Source organism: Crinia signifera, chromosome 19 (genome assembly GCF_055691185.1).
Source record: "Crinia signifera chromosome 19, ASM5569118v1, whole genome shotgun sequence".
Taxonomy (NCBI): Eukaryota; Metazoa; Chordata; class Amphibia; order Anura; family Myobatrachidae; genus Crinia; species Crinia signifera.
The window spans coordinates 15,207,094-15,226,100 of record NC_139226.1 but is presented as its reverse complement, the minus strand read 5'-3'; the positions used below and the strand labels follow the sequence as shown (position 1 = coordinate 15,226,100).

Genomic DNA, 19,007 nt, shown 5'->3' with positions numbered 1-19,007 from the left:
ATGCTGCACTGCAGGTGGGGCAGGTGTAACGTGTGCAGAGAGTTAAATTTGGATGGGGTGTGTTGAAACTGAAAACTAAATTGCAGTGTAAAAATGATGCAGCCAGTATTTACCCTGCACAGAAACAAAATAACTCACACAAATCTAACTTTCTCTGCACATGTTACATCTGCCCCACCTGCAGTGCAGCATTTTTTCTCCATTTTGAGAGCAAATTTGTACTGCGATCAGGTCTGATTTAAGGGCTATTATGCAGTGTTGTATATCACACAGTGTCACTGAAATTCCATTAAGAGTATTTGTGCTTCTTCTATTATAAACACGTTCAGGAGAAAACACACAATATTCACAATTGTGACCATGAAAATGAGTCAATTATCAGGGATTTTTTCTCCCGCCAAAGTCAGTCACTTTGCACTAGGACAAGCTCGTCCTCTCTTTTCTAATCTACAGTATATTAATAAACCACTCTAATGCTGTGTACACACGGGGTAATATGATTGCTGGGGATATATTGCTAGCAATATATCCCCAGCAATCATATTGCTCAGTGTCTCCTTTTCATCAGCGATGAAAAGGAGACACTGCTACGGGGCGGAGGGGGAGCGCAGCAGCAGCAGTCACTTTGATGGGTGGAGGGAGGGAGCAGCGGCACGGGGTTGGGGAGATCAACGCTGATCTCCCCAGCGCTGACCTCCCGGCACAGCGATTGCCGGGGAAAGCCGCTGGTCACAGGAGCATGCTCCTGCGACCAGCGACCATTAGGCAGTGCACACGGGAGCTCAGCGACCATATTCCCAGCGATTTTACATGAAATTGCACCCGTGTGTACTCACCTTAAGACATCCTGACATAATATAACTAGATCGGAGCATCTTCATAGGTCTCATTATTTTCATCTAAAAAGCGAAACTTCAGGCCTCTTGCCGGAGCAGAAGATGTTGACTCAGATCAAAAAGCTTTTGCACGTTTCTAATTCAGGTCAAGTCACAACTTTTCCACACTAGCCGATTTTGAATATCTCAATTAAAAAAAAATTCACTCCACCCTACTACTCACATTTAAGCTGTAATGTGTATTGAATTGTGGTACTCTATTTTTGTTATTTATTTACTGTAATGTTATGTTTTGTCTCCCTGTACTGCTCCTTTGTAAAAAACTTTTGGTGCCTTATAAATAAAATATAATAATAATTAGCCCAAATCATTGTGGACATCAGATACTCTAAATAATGTGTTTATCTAAAGAAAGATTACTAGCAAACATACTTTCCTTTACAGCTAACAGCAGCACACTATGGATCAGTGCATACCAGCACAGAAGACCCTGTGTGATCATGTTCTTCTGTCTCTCTCCCCTGTCAGGGGGTCCCAAAAGGGGGATAATAAGAGTCATCATCAGGGGCTCCTGAGCAGCTACAGCAAATCACTATCCATTTAAAGAATCTCCTTAGTGGTGCCCCTGGCAGAATCTGAAGGATCTAGGAGTACAATGCATGGCAGCAGGAGATATATGGCAAAAACTGGAGCTTCCTGCAGCATGCTGGAGGGTAGAAAACTATTATTATTATTATCTCCTATATATTTAGCCAGATCTGTCAATCACTGTGTGTATAATGCTGGGAGGAGTTACAGTTACACACTTAACTCCACCCCCTCCCAGCGTTATACACACACAGTCCAACAAATCTGGCCAGCCCTTCCACCCCTTACACACCCTCCGGACTCATCCAATGCCTACACACCCTCTGAACTCACCCAGTGCCACTCCCATATACCGCAGCCGCATATACCCCTGTCCGGTGCCCACCAAGCCGTAGTCCCGCGGGAACTCCCGTGAGTCTCACAGCCGGCGCCTGCATGTGTGTGCTGTAGCCGTCATTACGTCTGTGATGCTATTTAAATGCCGCCCACCATGGGGCTGTGTGGGTAGCGGTGGCCGCAGAAACAGAGTGGACGGAGAACCTGGACTCCCGGCACACAGCCGGAGGATCAGCAGGCAGCAACAGCTGTGATACCACCACCCCCACCGACATTACCGCAAGCTCCGCCCCCTTCCGCACCGCAGAGACTCAGCTCATATTGCTGCTGTGGCCAGCAACATCAATGTGCACCCTGACACCTGAGTCTGACATAAAGCCCCACAGCTGCTGTCATTGGCTATACAAGGCCACGGGGCCCAGGGACAGGCAGTGCTGAAGTAAGAAAACAAGCATCCCCAGTGGGAGGTCAGTGCTTTGAGTTCAGCACTGTAGCTCAGGTCATTGGCCAGGGGGTGGGCACAGAAGGCACTGTCCCCCCCCCCCCCCCCCCCCCCTTTGTGCTGTCACCCTTTTTTAGAGCCCCCCTCCTCTGGTTTTGCCACTATATCACACCCCTCTAGGTTATCACCCGCCCTGCACCAGGGCCGCCAACTGGGGGGTGCTGTGGGTACAGCTGTCCCAGGCCCGGCCTCTGGAAGGGCCCGGGCAGCTCATTTTGCCCACGGCATAAGGGTGATGCCGCGCCGATGCCCCCTCCACCAGGTGAGAAATTGGGAGGGAGGGGGCCCGGACTAAAAATCGTGCCCGCGCTCCAAAATTCTTAGCGGCAGCCCTGCGGTAAGTGAGGGGGCCCAGACTAGACATCAGTCCCAGGCACCACAATTTCTAGTGGCATCCCTGCCTGCCAATATCACACCTTCTCTGTGTCTTCGTCCCCCCATGATCTGTCATTTTATCACCCCTGGGTGTTCTATCAAACCCCCCCCCCCCCCATTCTGCGACTATCCCCCCCTCTATGATCTGTCACTATCACACACCCCCATCTTTGTTCTCCTTAAATCATATTTCATGCAATAAAGGTGTTCACAGGTTAAAGGGTGCAGAGCCCCGTATGATGGTACGAAGAGCACCCGTAGGACGCGATGAATCGCCAAGTTTTTATTATTATTAAGATTACCAGTTATTTATATAGCACACACATTCCACAGCACATTACAGAGAAAATTGTAACATTCACATCAGTTCCTGCCCCAGTGGAGCTTACAATCTATATTCCCCACCACTAGGGGTGCAAATCCCAGGGCATTTTTAATATCCCTGAATTCGGGATTGAAAAATGCCCAATCCAATCATTGATGCCAAAAGACCCTCTATATATATGTCTAGTGTCTGTTTGGCTCAGAAACACTGCCAACTACATCTCTTTCTCTCTCACACAAGCACAAGGTAGCAGACTAGCTTTCGAAGCATTGGCTTCGAGTGACCCGTATCAGAAGGGTGTGGATCAAAAGATAGGCATCGATAGGCATCAATGGCAACCACATCGATGATCATCTTTAGTCCAAACTAATGCCTAAATGACAAATTATTGTAAACATAAAGCTGTCCAGCGTTTGTGAGCTACACACAGAAGCAGGCAGTATTTACCCTGCAGGCAAACAAATGTATTTGCTCCACTGCAGGATAGTGTGCTCCAGGCGCACAGTTATTGGTTTGATTTTTCTTTTGCTTTGCTCCTAATGAGTGAAAACGCCACAATATCATCTCCGGAACCACAAGAAGATCTGACTTTCATTGGGAAAGAAACAATGCTCTTTTTGTTCTTTCCACAAGAAGGCTGAACAATGAGGCTTTGTCTGTGAGTGTGTCTGGTGCTGTCCTTCTATTGTTATACTGGCTTTATAATCACTGGCTGTGCTGCTGATATATTAGTGTTATTAGTAATGCAATGTTTCTTTTATATATTTTACTTATACAGCACTGGAGTCATTGAGGAGGATGCTGGGGATTTCGTTATGAATCGAGGGGGCATCCCAAGTTACCTTTACATGCCGGACAAGGGCTCAGTGGCTTAACTACCTAATTTTTGCCCCCCCGCCACAGATTTTTCGGCGCCCCCCCCTGTCCTCCCTTCCCTCCCTCCTCTCAGCGCCCTCCCTCCCCTCAGCGTACCTGCCTTGCCGCATCTGCGGTCACGGTCACGTCTCTCCCGGTGCCGGCTCCTGCTGCTATAATGAAAACGGACTCTTAGAAAATGGCTGCCCCCATACTGCAGAAAGAACTGTCTGCAGTATGTGGGCAGCCATTTTCTAAGAGTCCGTTTTTATTATAGCAGCCGGCGCCGGGAGAGACGGGACCGTGATGGCAGGGCACCAACAGCAGCGGGTAAGTGGTAGCTATAGCCCCGCAGACCCCCGGCGCCCACATGTTCTCTGCGCCTCCCCGCCACCGCGGGGGCTGCGGAGCTATAGCTACGCGACTGCAAGTGCTGTACTTCCCTCCTACTGCGGAAGTTACTACACATCTATTACATAATCTTCTGGAGCTGGCGGACCTTCACCCCACAGCTCTCACTGGCTGCCCGACAGGAGGTTGATCGTGGACACAAGCTCTGATTGGCTCAAAAGCCGGTACAGCATTTTAATTGGCCGCCGGCTTCCTGCTTTGAAGAAGTTTGTGCTTTGGGACCTGCTGAGGACCGAGTGCAGCACAGGCAGCACACAGCGGAGGGTTGTAGTGGGCAAAATGATCCGCCCCGGCCCTTCCAGAGGCCGGGGACTGTGCCCACAGCACCCCCCTGCTGCCCCGACATCTGCTTAACTTCTGCCTTCTTTTCTAGCACTGGTAGAACAGGACTGGTCTTTTCTGTCAGTACCAGTAGCCAGAACCCCATCCCACCTGATATGGATTATTGAATAGTTATTGGAAGCTGAGTAAATGCAAATAATGTTTGTGCAATGCTTCTAGGTTAAGAAAAGAAACTGTTGCTTTAAGAATGATTTCAAAAGCATTTAATGAAACTGTGATTTTTGATGTTAAGGAATTTAGAGCCAGTTGCCGGTGAATCATAGTCTGTGGTCAGCCAGTGTCTGAGATAAGGGAAGTGAAAATTCAAACTGTAGCAGGTTATATTTTTAATACAATAGTCATTATCACAAGATAAGTCATAAGATGCTTAGACAAAGGGGGGTACTTGTTTCCTAGAACGGCCACAACGATTTAGATCGTTGTGGTCGTAAGATAAAAAATCGGATCGATCGCATCGCATGCGATTTGGTCGCATGCGATGCGACCGATCCGACCGACCGATTTTTCACCCGATTTTTTTTTTTTTTCACATGATTATTTTCAATTGCCCCCCCAAATGTTACTAAGTGGGCTAGACCCCACGATAGACGTCAACCCGAAGCGTGGCGAGCGCAGCGAGCCCGCGAGGGGCGGCGGTGCGCGTCCTCCGACCTTTTCATTCCCCTACTATCCACTAGGGCGTGGAGTGAGAATAGAATAGTGTGGCGAGCGCAGCGAGCCACCGAGCCCGAAGCGTGGCGAGCGCAGCGAGCCCCGCGAGGGGACGCGTATAACTTCACAGGTATACGCGTCCCCTCGCGGGGCTCGCTGCGCTCGCCACGCTTCGGGCTCGGTGGCTCGCTGCGCTCGCCACACTATTCTATTCTCACTCCACGCCCTAGTGGATAGTAGGGGAATGAAAAGGTCGGAGGACGCGCACCGCCGCCCCTCGCGGGCTCGCTGCGCTCGCCACGCTTCGGGTTGACGTCTATCGTGGGGTCATGGCGGGCACATAAAAAATGTGAAATGGGTCATATTGGCCCATTTCACCTTTTTTATCATTTTTCCCTATGTGAGATGGACTTAATCAAGCCCATCTCATCTTGTGCCATTATAATGGCACAAGACCGACCGATTTCAATGTTAAAAGATTTTTTAACATTGAAGTCTATGGAAAAATCGGGTCAATCGGTCGGTCGCATCGCGGCCGATTTTAATTGGTCGCGACCGACCGATTGACCCGATTTCTGTCAATCAAACGGAAAAAATTGTAAAAAATCGGCCACATCGTGAGGATCGTGTCCCTTAATTAAGAGCCACGATCACTCACGATTGTGGCCGTTCTAGGAAACAAGTACCCAAAGGGGTGTTATGGGCGAAAGGGGTGTTTAATTATTATACTTACTGATATCTGATTGGTCTATGTATATGATTGGCCTGTTAATTTGATTGGTTTATGTCGAATCTGTAACGCAAATGTCTTACGGTATGAAAGTCTGTGAACGCCATAAATGTTTTAAGCTTGCAATTATCCTTATTGTACGCTACACAACGCAGAATAAAATAATCTTCAAGGAGACTTCATTCTTATTAATTATTTGGGCCTTATCACCACCCATGGACCCTTCTCGAGGGGGTGGGTGTCCACTGCGGTCTTATCAGCATCCCACGTTGACTCCAACTACTCCCCACCACTTCCACCACCCCCGAGATGATAGCCAAGGGGCTGATATGAGGGACAGAGATGAGAGTCAAAGAAATGGGATGAGGGTGTCAGAGATGAGATAGAATGGGAGGTGAGGGGAACATAAGCAAAGGAAAATGAGAGTGGGTGAGGGGGCAGAGATGAGAAAAAGGGAAATGGGGAAATAATGGGGATATATGAGAGAGAGGTAGACAAAGGGAATGTAAAAGAAAGGGGTTAGAGAGAGGAATACAAGATGAGGGGGACAGAAATGAGAAAAAGGGAGAAGTTGTGTAAGGAGGACAGAGATGAGAGACTGGTGTAGGGGAATCAAGATAATAAAAGAGGGACAGAAATTACAGACAGTGGAGGGGATCTGAGCTGGATTGAAGTGATAAACAGGGGGAAGGAAACTTGCAACATGAACCAAGATAATTAGCAATATGTCATATGACAGAGATAGAAGAGACTGTTATAGGGATATAGATGTAAGAGAGAGAGAGAGATGGGGGCAGGTTGATGGCGGTCAGAGATGATTCAGTGGAAGAGATGCGGTTGAAGGTGACAGAGATAAGACAAAGGGACACAGGGTGGTTGGGGGGTGATGGCAGATGAGGAAATGGGTGAGGGGACAGACATGAGAAATGGGAGATGTAAGAGGAACAGACATATAAGATGAGGAGCCTGGGAGATAATAGAAAGTTGGGGAATCAAGATGAGATATGGGGGAAGGAGATGAGGGGAATAGAGATGAGATACATGAATAGGGAGAAGTAAGGGAGACTGAAATAAGAGACAGGATAAGTGACGGAGACAGAGATGAGATACATGGATAGAGTGAAGTGGGGGGAGAGAAATTAGAGACAGGCGAAGTGAGGGAGACAGAGATGAGATACATGGATAGGGGAAAGTAGGGGGGACAGAAATAAGAGATAGGAGAAGTGAGGGAGACAAAGATGACATACATAGATAGGGGGAAGTACGGGGGACAGAAATAAGAGACAGGTGAAGTGAGGGAGACAGAGATGAGAAACACAGAGAGGGGAAGTAAAGGGGACAGAAATTAGAGACCGGAGAAGTGAGGGAGATGAGGATGGTGGACTTGCAATATTGGGAACAGTGGCTAGTGACACAAGTGGGAGATGGGGCAGATGAGATATATGAGTGAGAGGGAAAGAGATGAGATACAGGGGAGATTTTAAAACAAGTCAATATGTCCCATCCCTATAATGAGAAAGTCAGCTCCTGATTGGCCGCTAGGCGGCCAAGAGAATCAGTCTGAGGAGAGGCGCGGAAGATGAAAATCTCTGCAACTCTCCAGTCCGTGAGCGGGTACCAGCCGGGAGCAGCGCGTCTGGAGCTGAAGATGCCAGGGTCGTCGCCGGGGACCAGGTGAGTAGGATTTCCTTCCTCAGGTACCCCTTTGGATTACAACGGATCCAGGACCCCGGACTCTTCAGCCCTGGAGCCCCGGATCAGCCCCGGTACCAGGACCAAGGCCCCGGAACCGGACTCTTCAGCCCTGGAGCCAGGACCCCGGATCCAGGGACCGACCCACGGGCTCAAGGTAGGTAAGTATCAGTATGTGTGGGCTGTGGATGTATTAAACTTTTATTTTTCTGGGTGTCAGTGTGTGTTTTATTTAACTATTTCTTGTACTGTGGAACTACAAGTGCCAGCGGGCCCTTTAATGCCCCGCATGCTGGGACTTGTGGTTCTCCAAGTCCCAGCATGCGGGGTAGGCTTGCTGGGACTCATATTTCTACAGTATAAGACAATAGTTTTTATTCTTTTTTTACACTTTTCATCAGCCCGATGCCCACCGCCCAGGGGCATCGGGGACAGCCCCGGACTTTCAGCATGGGCTGGTAAGTCCTGGAGGGGGGGGACCCCTTCTTTGGGGGGGTCCCCACTTCCCCAGGACCCCTGCCCATGCTGACCAGCCAGGGGGATAATGCTTTGGCCGCGGGACCTTATATAATAAGTGTCCCCCGGCTGTGGCATTACCCTGTTGGCTGGTTGGGTCTGGTGCTGGTTCTTGAAATGCGGGGGACCCCTAGTCATTTTGTCCCCCGTATTTTGGGAATCAGCGCCGGACCGTGAGCCTGGTGCTGGTTTCATTAAATCAAGGGGACCCCTATTTGTCGGGGACCGTGATTTTATGTCACCAGCACCGGCTCAAAGAGCCCGGGGCTGGTTATGCTCTGGCGGGGGACCCCGCGCAGGTTTTTTTTTTTTTTTTAAATTGCGATTTCCTGCAAATGTGCGATTTTCAGACCTGAAAATCGCACATTTTCAGGACTAAAGAAATCGCATCAAATCGCACATATTCGCACTATTTGGCCCGTTTTTCGCATCTCATTAAATATGCGAAAAACGTCCCAATCTTGCGATTTTCAAAAGTGCGATTAGGTGCGGTAAAAAACATGCGGTTTTTACCGCTACACATAGAATGTCACCCCAAATGTCAAAAGGAAACCTACTGTATGTGGCTTAAGCAAAGTCAAATTTGAAATAGCTAAAAAAAAGGAGGGCATTCAAAACATTTAAACAAGATGGGACACCCAAATAATTTCCCACATATAAAGAATGTAATAAGAAATGTAAAAATACAATCAAGATGGCTAAATTTGAGACTGAATGTAAAATAGCCGCAGATCGCAAATTTAATCCAAAAAAATTCTACAGTTATATAAACGGAAAACGGTTAAGGAAGGAAAATATTGGCCCCCTAAAAATAAGCCTGGGTACCCTGGTAATAGAAGGAAAAGAGAAAGCAGAATTATTCAAAAAAAATTTTGCTTCTGTATTTTCCATGGAGGAATCTTTAGATCTCCCACAGATTAAATGCTCGGCTTTTGATGGCTCCCAAACTATGTGTTTGAGTGAGGAAATTATCAAAAATAGATTACAGAACCTAAATAGTAACAAATCTCCTGGCCCGGATGAAATACACCCTAGCATACTAAAATAATTGAGTTCTGTCATAGCACAACCATTATATCTGATATTCGAAGAATCAATCAACTCGGGGACGGTACCAAAGGACTGGCGCATAGCAAACGTAGTACCAATATGGAAGAAAAGTAAACCGTGAAAATTATAGACCGGTTAGCCTTACATCCATTGTGGGGAAAACATTAAAAGGAATAATAAAATATCCAAAAATTCTTAGAACAGGAGAAAGTAATAAGTAAGGCTCAGCATGGGTTCATCTAAAATAGATTGCCAGACTAATTTAATTAGCGTCCATGAGGAAGTCAGTAGGGGGCTGGACTTGCTTGATTTCGCTAAAGCTTTTGACACGGTGCCTCATAAAAGGATATTAATGACACTAGGTAATTTAGGGTTAGGAGATAAAATTTGTAATTGGTTTAAAAACTGGTTGCACAACCGGGGTCAGAGAGTGATGGTAAATGGCATACATTCCAGCTGGGGGTAAGGTCCAAAGTGGAGTCCTGTAAGGTTTAATATTGAGACCCACCTTGTTTAATATATTCATTAATGATATTGGAAGTGATATAGCGAGTAAAATTGAAATTTTTGCAGACGACACAAAATTGAGTAAGGAAATTAACTCAGGAGAGTATGTGGAAACACTACAAAGTGACTTAAATAAACAGGAAAGGTGGGTGGAAAGGTGGAAAATGCAGTTTAACGTTGAAAAATGTAAAGTTATTCATTATGGGAACAAAAATGAACAACTACTTATAGGCTAAATGGAGTTATTAGAGGGGATTCTACTGTAGAGAAGGATTTGGGGTCATCATAGATGAAAAATCGGGTAATAGTGCACACTGCTCAAGTGCAGAAGCAAAAGCAAACCGGGCACTGGCATGCATTAAAAGGGGTATACAAGGCATTGGTGAGACCACACTTGAAATATTGTGTTCAGTTCTGGGCAACGCACCTTAAAAAAGGCATAAATGAATTGGAACAGGTACAGAGAAGGGTGACTAAGCTAGTAAAAAGTCTTGAATCACTAGAATACAAAGATAGGATAACCAGGCTGAATATGTTATCACTGGAGAAATGGAGGTTAGAGGAGATATGATTAGTATGTTCAAATACAGGATTGGGAATCATATGGAACTGGGAGATGATTGGTCACTAACAGGCCTATACTTAGGACACACGGGCATGTACTGAGGCTCGAGGAAAATAAATTCCGTACTGAATTAAGAAGAGGATTCTTCACCATTAGAGCAGTAACATTCTGGAACTCATTGCCGGTTGGGTGATTACAGCGACTACTGTTAACGAATTTAAATAAAAACTGGATGCATTTTTGGCCACTAAGGGAATCCTACTTACTCAAGCCAGTAATTACAAGTCAGATAGGTTACACTCGATGGACTAACGCCTGTTTTCAGCCTTAATTAATATGTTATGTTACTATCTGGCCTAAATCTAGACAGGTGGGAAGTATTGTACAATAGTCCTATAAAGCAAGCGCTGGCTGTTTCCACCACCTACAAGACAGAAATATAGTATATATATATATATATATATATATATATATATATATATATATATATATATATATATATATATATATATATATGTGGGAGATTCTTACTCATTGCCATGTCAGCCATACTGTTTAATAACTGTGGGCTGTTTGCCGCTATCTCTGACAACAAAAGCTCTACAGGAACCAGCCAGATCTTCTAACAATAGGAATAATTATTAGAGTCAATTACCCCAGTCTCACAGGAATCTGTTACTTTTATTCTTGGAAACCGTAATAACCGCTGTCGCCCAAACCTCGCACTGCGGATCGTCAGATTATCTCTTATATTTAGGACTGAGGAACACTTACACGTTGTTTCCCCAGTCTAGTTCTTAGTCATATGTCCCAGCGAGCAGATGCAATTCTATTATTCTTTCATTAGGCTTTTTTTGGCCTTCGTAATTCTATAAATATTCATGAAAACAAAGGGGCATGCATTGCATTAATTCGGAAACAGAGAGACCTTTAACGCTACCAAACAGCATTTCTTATTGAGTGGGAGTTGTCATATTGTTTTCTCTGCTGCAATACAGTAGAGAAAGCAAACAAAAATGGAGGGGCCCAGCTGCTGTCCCCTCTTCTTACATGGCTGATCCTGAAGAATTACAAATATTCCATAACATCCAAACTAATTTACAGAAGAAGACTCGTTATTCCTCATTTCACCTATTTCATCAGTTAACGCAGATGAATTTATTAACGCACTAATTTTAACTAATACATGAACAAAAATGACTACAAAATAACTACTAAGTACACAAGGAGCTTTTTATGCACTAAATAAATAATTATGATGCACAAGATTGCAGCCTATCACTTTTCTAGGAGCCAGTGACATCACAAAGCATGCCTAAAGCTTCCCTAGGAACCAATAACATATCAGAAGCATGCCTATCACATCTCTAGGAACCAGTGACATCACTGAGGCATGCCTATCAGTTCTCTCGTAACTAGTGACATAATTGAGGCATGCCTGTCACTTCCCCTTGAATCAGTGACATCACTAAGGCATGAATGTCACATCCCTAGGAACCAGTGACATCACTGAGGCATGCCTATCACCTCCCTAGGAACCAGTGACATCACTGAGGCATGCCTATCACTTCCCTAGGAACCAGTGACATCACTGAGGCATGCCTATCACTTCCCTAGGAACCAGTGACATCACTGAGGAATGCCTATCACTTCCCTAGTAAACAGTGACATCACTAAGGCATGCCTATCCGTTCTCATGGAACTAGTGACATCACTGAGGCATGCCTGTCACTTCCCCAAGAATCAGTGACATCACTAAGGCATGCCTATCAGCTATCTAGGAACCAGTGACATCATTGAGGCATGCCTGTCACTTCCCCTTGAATCAGTGACATCATTGAGGCATGCCTATAATTTCCCTAGAAACCAGTGACATCACTGAGGCATTTCTGTCACTTCCCCTTGAATTAGTGACATCACTAAGGCATGCCTATCACTTCCCTAGGAACCAGAGACATCAAAGAGGCATGAGTCAGAGAGCAGATCCTAGGCCTGATTCAGACATGATCGTTGCTGTACGACTTCACACATCGGCCGATTATCAATAAACTGCACATGTGTCTGGGTCGCAATGCACGCGGGTGACTCTGGCCGGTGATGAAAGCCCGCTAGTTTTTTTCTTTGCTAGCTGTTCACAAGTTGATTGACAGGAAGACGCTTCTGGGGTGATAACCATTTAATGGGCGTGCTTACAGACAACACAGAAGTGTCCAAGTGTATTAGGGGAGGTGTGTGACGTAGTCTCTGGCCTCGATCAGGCTGATTTCATTGAAGCTGCCCAGTAAGTCCCGGACTACTCAGAGCCTGTGATCAGTGGTGACCAGTGGGGAACTCATGCGATGGTGAGCCAGAGGCAAACGCAGGATTTTTAGAGGGGGGTTTCCAAATATAATCCAAAGTCTCCCACTCTGGAATAAGTCCGGGAGTCTGGGGGAGCGGTAACAGCCCTGAAAATTGGTCTTTTTATACACTGGATACTGTATATAATACAGTATTAATATTTAACAGTACAGATGGTCTATAGTCAGGGGTTAAAGTGAGGGGGAACGGGGTGGAACTGAGGGGCAGATTTATTACGCTCGGTGAAGTGATAAACTGTCTGGTTTTTATCACCGGCCAATCAGCTCCTACCTGTCATTTTTCAAACTAAGCCTGTAACTTCACAGTTAGGAGCTGATTGGCCGGTGATAAAAACCAGACAGTTTATCACTTCACCGAGCTTAATAAATCTACCCATGAGTTCCACCACCTCTAATGGTGAGGTGGAAAATTTTAACCTCCACATTGGCCCTGCACAGTATTCTAGTTTTCAGGGAGGGGGATGCCAAAATCCCTACCACTGGTCCTGTCTCTGCCTACGTGTGGGAGGGGAGAGGGTAATTAAGTGGCACAGAGAAATGAGTTCCCCCACCTCTGCATAACCACTTGCCAAGAGGAGGGGGTTACCGGGCAACCAGAAACCCCCCCTGCGTTTACCTATGTGAGCAGCTTACAAATGGATTTGGACAATTTCACTCAGCACCGAAAAGATTTGCAGCCGTACACATCTATCCCCACATCGAGCGCAGTCATTCGCAGAGCAGGATATTACTCTGGTAAGGTGGCTTATACTGATCGCTGGGCCCCTGAAAATTAGCAGCCGCGGGATCGGCTCTGAATGGGACCCCATATATTTGTGATGTTATGAAGCGACGCTCTCTCTCTTTCTACTTTCTCAATGAATCATTTCAGAAGCGGGAGAAACAGAAACACGTCTGTCAATCTGTGACTCATCCGACGCATCTATGTCATCAAATGCACTTACATCTATACATTGCATCATGGCAGGAGGGCCCTGGCCTGCGTCCCTGTGCTGCGCGAGCAATCTATAACGAGCGCAGCGTCTGACCGCGCACATCGTGTGCTGAAACCCTCATTAGCCTCACAATAATAACATTAACAGCAGGGAACAAGACGCTGTGAACGTACCTGATACGATTTAGCTTGGACGGAAAATGATCACAAAGTTTTGATGTAGACGATCTAGGGAGAAAGAAATAATCATTACGTTCACATTGTACCATCGTAAACCTGTGATGTGTATATTAGAGGAGGCTTATCAAAGGGTTATTGTGCTGCTGTCATTTCAGTAAATCTCAAGAGCACAGGTCCTCAAAGTCGGTCCTCGGGACCCCACACAGTGCATGTTTTCCAGGTCTCCTCACAGAATCACAAGTGAAGTAATTAGCTCCACCTGTGGATCTTTTCAAATGTGTCAGCTAGTAATGAGTGCACCTGCCGGGTGACCTGGAAAACGTGCACTGTATGGGGACCTTAAGACCGAGTTTGAGAACCCCTGCTGAACCTCGAGTTTGAGCACGGGGTACCTTAATTCATCAGGTAAATACTTTTAACTGGTTCATTCATTCATTATGACACCTGTTTCCGCATAAGGACATTTCCAGATGATATGTGAGGTCCGTGGTTCAGTTCCTTACCTGTCAGAAATGCTGAGCGTTGATTGGTTGGTACTTTTTATCTCTTTACTTTATCACTCTCCTTAGAAAGTACCTGCCTACTCTCCAGCAATGGAAGAGTCTCCCAAATGGTTGGTACCCCTGGCACCAACACATTACCCCCACCACCATCGGAAGGGGCAGATAACGGGATTTGTGCTGAATTGCGTCATCATGGCCCCGCCCCCCCTGCCCCACAATGGCAGTAATCTCAGCATTGTGTAGCGGGGGTGGGGCCACAATGACATGATTTTGGAGACATACTCATGCTCCGCCCCTTCTCATCATCATGCACGCTGGCAAGCCCCACATATGCTGTGCCAGCATTATGGATGGACATCGATGCAGTCATCATCGATGGTTGCTATCGATGAGGTACTGCAACCAGCCATTGATAGTCATAAACTATGTGATGGAAAACCATCGATAGTTTTAGCCATCGAAGGTCACCCATTATCTTTGACTGAATGGCCGTGGGCCAAATAAAATGCGGGGGTGGGGCTTCTGGGTGTCGGGGGTGGGGCTCTGTGTCCCGGCACCTTAAAAAAAATAAACATTGGCACCAGGGGCAGATGCAACACAGCAGACAGCATGGCACCAGGGGCAGATGCAACATAGCAGGCAGCATCGGCACCAGGGGCAGATGCAACACAGCAGGCAGCTTCACACCAGGGGCAGATGCAACACAGCAGGCAGCATCACACCAGGGGCAGATGCAACACAGCAGACAGCATGGCACCAGGGGCAGATGCAACACAGCAGGCAGCATCACACCAGGGGCAGATGCAACACAGCAGACAGCATGGCACCAGGGGCAGATGCAACACAGCAGGCAGCATCACACCAGGGGCAGATGCGACACAGCAGGCAGCATCACACCAGGGGCAGATGCAACACAGCAGGCAGCATCACACCAGGGGCAGATGCAACACAGCAGGCAGCACCAGCACCAGGGGCAGATGCAACACAGCAGGCAGCATCGCACCAGGGGCAGATGCAACACAGCAGACAGCATGGCACCAGGGGCAGATGCAACACAGCAGGCAGCATCAGCACCAGGGGCAGATGCAACACAGCAGGCAGCATCGGCACCAGGGGCAGATGCAACACAGCAGGCAGCATCAGCACCAGGGGCAGATGCAACACAGCAGGAAGCATTGCACAAGCGGCAGATGCACCAGGGGCAGATGCAAAGCATCAGAGGAAACATCGTCAGATGGCGCAGATGCAACAGAGCAGGCAGCATCGCACCAGGGGCAGATGAACCACAGCCAGGGCCGGCAACAGAAATCTTGGGGCCTGGTACACTGATCTCTCTGGGGCCCCCCAACGGCACACACAGATTTTTAGTACATTGAATGTGTTTTTATTATTAGAAAAAAATGATAATTAATATTCACTCTGCATTATAATAGGGAAGATGGGAGGGCGCAGCATTCTGCGTCACATGGCTAGCTGTGTTGTGGGCGCAGCATTCTGCGTCACATGGTTAGCTGTGTTGTGGGCGCAGCATTCTGTGTCACATGGCTAGCTGTGTTGTGGGCGCAGCATTCTGCGTCACATGGCTAGCTGTGTTGTGGGCGCAGCATTCTGTGTCACATGGCTAGCTGTGTTGTGGGCGCAGCATTCTGTGTCACATGGCTAGCTGTGTTGTGGGCGCAGCATTCTGTGTCACATGGCTAGCTGTGTTGTGGGCGCAGCATTCTGTGTCACATGGCTAGCTGTGTTGTGGGCGCAGCATTCTGTGTCACATGGCTAGCTGTGTTGTGGGCGCAGCATTCTGTGTCACATGGCTAGCTGTGTTGTGGGCGCAGCATTCTGTGTCACATGGCTAGCTGTGTTGTGGGCGCAGCATTCTGTGTCACATGGCTAGCTGTGTTGTGGGCGCAGCATTCTGTGTCACATGGCTAGCTGTGTTGTGGGCGCAGCATTCTGTGTCACATGGCTAGCTGTGTTGTGGGCGCAGAATTCTGTGTCACATGGCTAGCTGTGTAGTGGGCGCAGCATTCTGCGTCACATGGCTAGCCGTGTTGTGGGCGCAGCATTCTGTGTCACATGGCTAGCTGTGTTGTGGGCGCAGCATTCTGTGTCACATGGCTAGCTGTGTTGTGGGCGCAGCATTCTGTGTCACATGGCTAGCTGTGTTGTGGGCGCAGAATTCTGTGTCACATGGCTAGCTGTGTTGTGGGCGCAGCATTCTGCGTCACGTGGCTAGCTGTGTTGTGGGCGCAGCATTCTGCGTCACGTGGCTAGCTGTGTTGTGGGCGCAGCATTCTGCGTCACATGGCTAGCTGTGTTGTGGGCGCAGCATTCTGCGTCACGTGGCTAGCTGTGTTGTGGGCGCAGCATTCTGTGTCACATGGCTAGCTGTGTTGTGGGCGCAGCATTCTGCGTCACATGGCTAGCTGTGTTGTGGGCGCAGAATTCTGTGTCACATGGCTAGCTGTGTTGTGGGCGCAGCATTCTGCGTCACATGGCTAGCTGTGTTGTGGGCGCAGCATTCTGCGTCACGTGGCTAGCTGTGTTGTGGGCGCAGCATTCTGCGTCACATGGCTAGCTGTCTTGTGGGTGCAGCATTCTGTGTCACATGGCTAGCTGTGTTGTGGGCGCAGCATTGTGCGTCACATGGCTAGCTGTGTTGTGGGCGCAGCATTCTGTGTCACATGGCTAGCCGTGTTGTGGGCGCAGCATTCTGTGTCACATGGTTAGCTGTGTTGTGGGCGCAGCATTCTGTGTCACATGGCTAGCTGTGTTGTGGGCGCAGCATTCTGCGTCACGTGGCTAGCTGTGTTGTGGGCGCAGCATTCTGCGTCACATGGCTAGCCGTGTTGTGGGTGCAGCATTCTGCGTCACATGGCTAGCTGTCTTGTGGGTGCAGCATTCTGTGTCACATGGCTAGCTGTGTTGTGGGCGCAGCATTCTGCGTCACATGGCTAGCTGTGTTGTGGGCGCAGCATTCTGCGTCACATGGCTAGCTGTGTTGTGGGCGCAGCATTCTGCGTCACATGGCTAGCTGTGTTGTGGGCGCAGCAATCTGTGTCACATGGCTAGCTGTGTTGTGGGCGCAGCATTCTGCGTCACATGGCTAGCTGTGTTGTGGGCGCAGCATTCTGCGCCACATGGCTAGCTGTGTTGTGGGCGCAGCATTCTGCGTCACATGGCTAGCTGTGTTGTGGGCGCAGCATTCTGCGTCACATGGCTAGCTGTGTTGTGTGAGGTCACATAACGCATTAGTACTGGTAGCCGGACAGGTGACCAGACTGAGGGGGAATACTGGATTGGGGGCCATGTAAGTTTCGGTACTTATGTAGTATCTGGGCGCCCGATTTTTTGATTGTATACCTTAAGTTAAGGCATACAATCAGATGCGATGCGATGACCCGATTTTTCCATAGGAATCAATGTTAAAATGGACTGAGTCCATTTTAACATGGAATTCAATGGGAAAAAGGGGTCCTTTTCATACCCCTACTATCCAAGTGGGCATGGAGTTGGATATAAACCTGTGGCGAGCGTAGCGAGCCACCGAGCCCGAAGCGTGGCGAGCGAAGCGTGGCGAGCGAAGCGAGCCCCGCGAGGGGACGGTATTCTGTGTCCCCTCGCGGGGCTCGCTACGCTCGCCACACTTCGGGCTCGGTGGCTCGCTACGCTCGCCACAGGTTTATATCCAACTCCATGCCCACTTGGATAGTAGGGGTATGAAAGGACCCCTTTTCCCATTAATTTCCATGTTAAAATGGACTCAGTCCATTTTAACATTGATTCCTATGGAAAAATCGGGTCATCGCATCGCATCGCATCCGATGGTCGCATGCGATGCGATGCGATGTGCCCGATCCGACCCGATTTCTAAATCGGGCACCCAGATACTACATAAGTACCTAAGTTTCCTTCCAGGAAGCCAGGTGGGCAGGCAGCAGCTTTATAAACTATTGCTAGGGATGCACTGCCGCAGCCATGCTTACATCCCCTGAGCCGCTCAGAGCCTTGGGGCCACTCACAAGGTTGGGGCCCGGTACGAGTGTCCCCTTTGACCCCCCCACCCCTGTCACCTGCCCTGACCACAGCAGCCAGCATTGCACCAGGGGCAGATGCACCACAGCAGGCAGCATCACGCCAGGGGCAGATACACCACAGCAGGCAGCATCGCACACAAGGTAGATGCACCACAGTAGGCAACATCACTCTGGGGCAGATGCACCACAGCAGGCAACATCACTCTGGGGCAGATGCACCACAGCAGGCAACATCACTCTGGGGCAGATGCACCACAGCAGGCAACATCACTCTGGGGCAGATGCACCACAGCAGGCAACATCACTTTAGGGCAGATGCACCACAGCAGGCAGCCCTGCTGCTATAACCCTAATATGTTTGGTCATAGATGACAGCAATATTGGTAAAGTGCAATAGAATACACTGGTGCTATAAAATAGCTTCTAGTAAATATATCAATGTTAGTATATATATATTAATAACTTATAACAAATAACTGTTAGTAAATATATAAATAATTTAGTAAATGTACAAATAACTGATAACAAATAAACTATAGTAAATATATAAATAACTGTTAGTATATGTATAAATAACTGATAGTAAAGCTATAAATTATAAGTAATTATATACATAACTGATAGTAATAGCAAATAGCATAACTGATAGTAAATATATAAATAACTGTTAGTAAATATATAACTGTTTGTAAATAAAAAAATAACTGTTAGTAAA

General features: G+C 47.7%; 1 protein-coding gene across 4 annotated transcripts in view; it reads right to left on the bottom strand.

Moving 5' to 3' along the window:
• MAG (myelin associated glycoprotein) overlaps positions 1–19,007 on the bottom strand; it is a 93,477-nt gene that overhangs the window by 41,378 nt on the left and 33,092 nt on the right. For all 4 annotated transcript variants that reach the window (XM_083162093.1, XM_083162090.1, XM_083162092.1 and 1 more), the window contains one exon: positions 13,750–13,803. The gene's annotated coding sequence lies outside the window, so the exon portion shown is untranslated. The remainder of the gene's footprint in view (positions 1–13,749; positions 13,804–19,007) is intronic.